The 6499-nt window shown below is 44.9% G+C and overlaps 1 pseudogene; it reads right to left on the bottom strand.

Annotated features, from left to right (window-relative positions):
- Window positions 1-241: 241 nt before the first annotated feature.
- The window catches only part of LOC102820859, a 61697-nt pseudogene continuing 55439 nt past the window's right edge, over window positions 242-6499 (bottom strand).

Below are 6499 nucleotides of genomic sequence, written 5' to 3'. Positions count from 1 at the left end.
AACTACATGCTATCACTCCTAGTCCATTCCACAGGAGTGTCAGGACAGGCTTCTGACAAAATCCCCTGCCCCTTTGCCATTGCTGGAGACCTCAGTGCAAGGTTAATTTATAGATGGCTCACAGTCTCTCAAAGACTATTCACAATACACTCTTTTGTTTTTTAGTAAAAAACCACAGGGGCTTTATTATTCCTGACACAGGACAGGTCTTCCTGGGGTGGCGGGAGGCAACTCTGGGCCCCTACCTGCCGGCGGTGAGTGGGTTCCACAGGACCATGATGACAGTCTCCAGACAGGAACATCTTGGAGATGTAGCCACCCTTGTTGATGGGTTTGAACTTCTTCTTGCCCTTGCCACTCTTGGGGACTTGGGTCCACATCTCTGTCACATTCTCCAGCACCATGTGGTCGAAAGCCTTCACGTGGTCCAGCAAGCTCACTTGGGGGTTGTTCTTGACCCACTGTGTGAGCACCCAGAGGGGTCCTGTGATAACTCCTCCCCCCCTCCCACAGCTCTTCTGGGGTGGTCTCACTCTTGGGCTTCTTGACGAGGGTCCTGGTGCCGGCAGCATTCTCAGGTCACTCCCATTGCCTTCACATTGCTTCTGCCCACAATGTATTCTTACAAACTGGTGGTACTCCTTTAAATTGACATTGTTATTGAAATAACAAAATAAACCCTCTGGGAGCCCTTGGGAAGTGTTTGCTACCACTAAAGTTCCCAGCTAGTTTGGGGTCCCTTCCTGTCTGTAAGGATTACAGCTTTGGGAAGCACCTTGGGCCGTTGTACTGAGTCCCACAGTCTCTGAGGGTGGGAATCGGCTCTGCGGCAGTGGGCTTTTCTGTTAGCCTGGGTGGCACAATGTCAAGAACGAGCTGGAATTTTCTTAGTCACAGACACGGGGCGTCTCATCGGACATTGCGCATTTCTTGGGGGCTTTCTTGGCTGCAAAGGTGTTTTTCCTAGTGTGTAGTTCATGACAGCATCCTTGGGTACAGTTGTTCCTTGGATGAGTGTGCCTGCTGGTCGTTTTCCCGTCCAGACAAACCATAGCAATTCAGAATAGGAGCCTCGCACACTGGTCTGTGTTTTGTTCCTGAGGTTTTTCACTTTTCTACAAGGATGGCCCCTTCAGTTCGCACCATCCAGTGGGAAAGTCACAGCACTTCCTCCTTGTGCTTACTTCTCAGGGATACTCTCTTGAGTGGCAAGTCACTGTTAGTTCATCCATCCACCACTTGAGTGACATTGGGTTGTTTTCAGTCTTGGGTGATTGTGAATAAAGTCATTATCAACATTGATGTGTTAAAATAAGAGAGAAAGGTAGAGGACAGCTAAAATAGAAGCTTTGAGAATCAATCTTGTTAATTGTAATAAATAAACTGGACAAAGAAACCTAAAACTTGCCAAAAGAGCAAGAAGGAGGCTGCTTGGAAAATGATCAACGTATGTATCCATATATGTCTGTAGATATAATTTTAAAAGAAAGAAAGAACGGGACTTTATTTTGTAAGAGAAATGTCAGCTAGACCCCTTCATCCCATACAAATCCTTTTACAACTTCAATGCTCCCTCTTGTGGTAGAGCGAATAAACACACAGACACACAGCTCGTTTTAACACCCGCACACAAATACAAAATGGCTTTTAGCGTTCTAACTTGGTGTCTGTAAGAAGCCTCTTCGTAGGTTGCCTTGAGTGAAAATTATGATAAAATCTTTAAGGACAAAGAATCTTCTTTGAAGAATGCCGGCAACTCGACTGCGGTTTGCAGGGGAAATCACCATTTTTGGTTTTACCCAGCGCCATGAGAGGAGGACCTTTTCTTAGTACAACGCGGAAACCATAGATCTCCCTTCTTCTCCCACTTCAGCTGGGTCCCTCTCAATGCTGAGCCTTCAGCTGGCTTGGCAGGTTGTCAGCTATTTATTTGGAAGGGGGTGGGGGCTGAGATCTCAGGCCTTCCTGCTTTGAAAGTAAATCATTAACGTAGCTGAACCCTTGGGGGCGCTTTGGTGGAAATACAAACATGCCCCCTTTCCAAAGAGGCTCTCTTGCTACTTTCTGTTTGACTCCAAACATCCTAGCAAGCAGCCTTATGTGCGTGGGCTGAGGTGGGGCCTCAACCTGCATCTCCTATTTCAACAGTGAACTGGGGTGAAATAAGATGGAAAAATGGGCAGCTGAATGCACTTAATTTGCACATTAAAAGCTGGTCATTAATCCTATATTTAACTCTACAAATGTCAGGGGCTATTGTCGTCCTGAGGGGTCCGACAGGGACAGGGATAAAGGATGGTGTTCCATGACAATACTCATGAATGAACGTGAGGAGAGTTGTGTATAATAATACTTAAGGCACCAAGTTGTGCTAAGGCATTAAGGCTAAGTTTGGGACAAAGTGTAGGCAGAGCAGAAACGTCAGCGAAAGGAAATATTATTAAATTCTCATTATAAATAGAAGCATCTGTAAATATATGTAGTATTTGTATAGACACATATCATGATGGTGAGGGGCATTTCTTCGCATGATTTACGTGAAATAAGCACTTGGCCTCAAGTAGCCAAACTGCCATCAACTACTTGAGACGGTTGAGAAAACACCAATGTCTGAGAAAATCCAAGAATAAAGACGGCACTAAACACCTACAAACATAACTATCCAAACATTTCCAAGTGAATCTACATAAATCAGTATGGTCCACAACAGTGTACCTCATTCTGAGAACTCAGAAGATCAAATAAATAAAAAGGTATCTTTGACCAAATTGTCCTTTCTAACAAGGCAACCCACTGAGAATCATGAGCCCCTTCATTAAGCTTTTAAAGCTGAGATTCGCTCATTCCACTTGAAAGGGGGTGGGGGCGGGGGCGCTGGCAAGCCCAAAACGGAACAATGCTGCCCTTAAGCTTATTAAGTTTACGTTTTAGCTAAATTGCAACGGAAAATGGTTTGTTCATAAATCTGAGCACGGCTTCCCGGAGAAAAAAAATCTCCAAACACTCTAATCACAAAAAAAAAAAAAAAAAAAAAAAAAAAAAAGGAAAGGAAAAGAAAGCCAAAACGGTGGTGGGAATGCTGGGTGGTTGTTGGTTTTGTTTTGAAACCGCCTCTCTCGCTCATCTTAAAATGACTTTGAAAATGTGGTCATTCTTAAATAAGGATTATTTACAAACTGAGTCAGGAAGCTGGGAGCGAATTGTCAACCTTAAAATAGAACACACTCATCTCTCCCATGTAAAAGAAGATCAGATTCTTTTACATTTCCCCGGACATTTTGAGAAATACCACACCCCTCCACTCCCCCTAATAAAGTTTGAAGAACACACTTTGGTCATTGGGTATGTGGTGAAGCTAAATCCACGTTTGCACACTATTTATGATGTTGGCTTGGCTGCTGAGAAACAGCACATTGTGTAAGGAGCCGGACACTGTTCAAACTGCAGAAAATGGAACCGGATCTTTGTACTGAGGAAGGGGCACTGGGGCAGCTTTCCTTGCAGCCAGAATTCATTCTTCATGCTGCGCTCAGAGCCAGCTCACGAACTGCAAACTCCAAGATGCTGCCTGAACGCCGCCCTACATCCAAGGCCCCCTGGGCACCAAGTCCAGCAGCTCTCCTGCCTTCTACGTGACAGCTTCCTTTCCAGATGTGTTTCTGTGGAGACTGCAGAGTCCCGGGTCTGAGACCCTCTCCCTAGGCTGTCTGAGCCACACAGCATTTGTAGGAGGCTGAGTCCGGCAGTGGCTCTCATAGGCTTTGGACTTAGAATCCTAAGTCTTCCCTACTCCTCCAGCAAGGAAAATGTGTAAGACAGCTCAGAGACAAAACATCAGCCAGTACATTTAGGTGGGAAAGGGCGTGGGGAGACCCAAAGATTCAGATGGAACTGATTCGTAATCAAACCCATGAACAAGGAAGTAGTGGGAAGGGAAGGAGGCCTTCAGGGAGGCTCTGCCAGGGTAGCCAGGGTCGGGGGATATGCAGGTCTGTGTGCTCTCTGGAACCCCGATTCTGAGCACACTGAGCTCAGTGCAAACACACAGGCATTCCAAAGGGCCCCCACTCTCCTCACCCCTGTCTCTCACTGTTCAAGACAAGATGCTCGTGTGATGAAAGAAATACAAATAAAGCAAGACGCAGCTAAATCATTAGAGTCTGCAGTTATAGGCCCAAGCGGCAATTATTAACTGGGGAATATTTATGCAGCCCTGTCAAAGCTGCCTTTGAAATACTGAAAAATGTTTTTCCCAGGGAAAATGTAATACTTTTTAGGGTTAAAAAAAAAAAAAAAAAAGACACAAAAACAACTCTAAACTAAATATCAATCCACTCCGAAAGCAGGGTTCACATCTGCTTATCTGAAACTCAAGGAGGCTGCTGTAGGGCTTTGTACAACTTACTTCCTGTCATGCCATTTACACAACAGGAAATTTCAATGACAAAGCAGCAGCCAGGTCACAGAGTGGGTTCCTACTTCACATAGCACCTCTTTTCCAGATCCATCCTACTCACATCCCAGAGGCAAAACGAATGAACAACCCCCAGAGACACCAGTTCCTCTAGCCTGAGACTAGGGCTAGGTGGTGCCTGGCCAGGAACGCCATAGAAGTCCTACTTAGATAGAGAAAATGTAGAAGAAAACTCAAATTCATTTAAAAAAAGACTAGACTTCTTGTTCTGATAGGGACTGGACGAGTCCCCAAGGCCAGCGTCCTAGGCACCCTTCCCATATGGGACCAGAGGCCATATAAATAAAATAAATCCTAACGTTCCTTAGAACAATCAACCAGAGGAGACCACAAAGGCAGCATTTGCCCCAAAACAAAGCTGAGGATGCAGGGAGGGGTAAGAGGAAGACACAACTAGAAATGGGGAACCCCAGAGTGGAAGTGGGGGAACGTGGGCCCATCAGGGCCAGTGTCGTGGGACAATCTGAGGAGGGATTATCGAATGGAACCCTAATTAACTGTGTACAATTTCACCTAAAGCACAATGAAATGCATATACACACCAGGAAACAAAGAATCTAAGGGCTTACCTAGTGTGACAAAGACATGAAACTCACATTTAAAGAACTTTGATCTCTCAAAACCAAGTCCCTCAAATTAGAGTAAACTTTTCACAGAACGATGAAATAATGCTGTTCGACGCCATCACATCAGTCCCCACACATCGGGACCCCATGTACAATAGGATAAAACACTGCCAGTCCTTCTATAATGTAAAATACTGGTGGTGGTGTTAAGTACTGTCAGGTAGATTCCGACTCATAGCGACCCTGTATAGGGTTTCTGAGGAGCAGCTGGTGGGTTTGAACTGCTGACCTTGTGGTTCCCGGTCCAGTGCCAAGCCTACAGTGCTAACTCATTAATTAATGGTGATTAATCTAGTATTTTATATTATACATATTTTATTGTTGAATCCTACAGCCTCGCACCGGAAGTCCAACATAAAATAAATATAATATAAAATGCTAGATTAATGGTGCAGCACTGTAGAGTCAGAACCCAGCTGCAAACCACAAGGTTGGCAGTTCAAACCCACCTGCTGCTCCTTGGAAACCCTACACATGGTCTCTATGAATCAGAACCGACTCGACGGCCACTAATCAACAATAGCAAAGCAATTTTGGCTTCAATGTGAGCTAGCAACATCATGTCAGCTTTTAAGATCAATTATTTCAATAAAATTGAAAACAGCAACACTAAGTAGTAATAGTTAGCAAATAAGAGGAGGGATGATTGCCCACAGGACAAGGGTTTGGTGTTAACCCTTGAAGTCCTGTGAGCTGTGTCTCCCAGCCTGAAACCACAGAGCGTGTCATGCTCACGGGGCTGTCAGATGGCCACAGCGTTTCCAGGGGCATATTGAGGTGGGCTTTTAATGCCCCCAAATCCACTGTCAGATTTGACAGATGTAACCATACTTACAAGGAGCTCTGGTAGCATAGTGGTTACGAGTCAGGCTGCTAACCTCAGGTCAGCAGTTTGAATCTACCAACAGTTCCATGAGACTTTCTGTTCCTGTAAAGATTTCACAGCCTCAGAAACCCTATGCAGAGTGGTTATGAGTCTGAACCGACTCCACGGCACACCACCACCACCACCAGCCATGCTTACATCTCCCACTGTATCTGTATTCACTATTTAAAACACACTGTGCTCATTTCTCAAGCCCACAGAAATAAAATGTCATTGCAGATGTACACACAGAAACTCCTCCCATCAAAGAAAACCTTTCCCATGAGGCCCCAGGGCTCCATGTGTCCTGGAGATCATAGCTCCTCCCATGGAAAACCAGATAAAAGGGTTTTTGTTTTGTTTTTTTTTCCTGGTGTTATCACGTCTTTCTTAGGAAGTGTACTGACTATGTGCTAGAACTTACCTTGCCTCTGCTTCCATCTTGTCCTTAACCCCAGCCCCATTGTAATGGACAGAGTTTTGTACATGAAACTATCAGATTTAGTATTTTTCCTTTTATAGAGAAAGTACTAA

Source organism: Chrysochloris asiatica, unplaced genomic scaffold (assembly GCF_000296735.1).
Source record: "Chrysochloris asiatica unplaced genomic scaffold, ChrAsi1.0 scaffold00283, whole genome shotgun sequence".
Taxonomy (NCBI): Eukaryota; Metazoa; Chordata; class Mammalia; order Afrosoricida; family Chrysochloridae; genus Chrysochloris; species Chrysochloris asiatica.
Note: the sequence above shows the minus strand (reverse complement) of the source record. Positions and strands in the feature narration are given on the sequence as shown.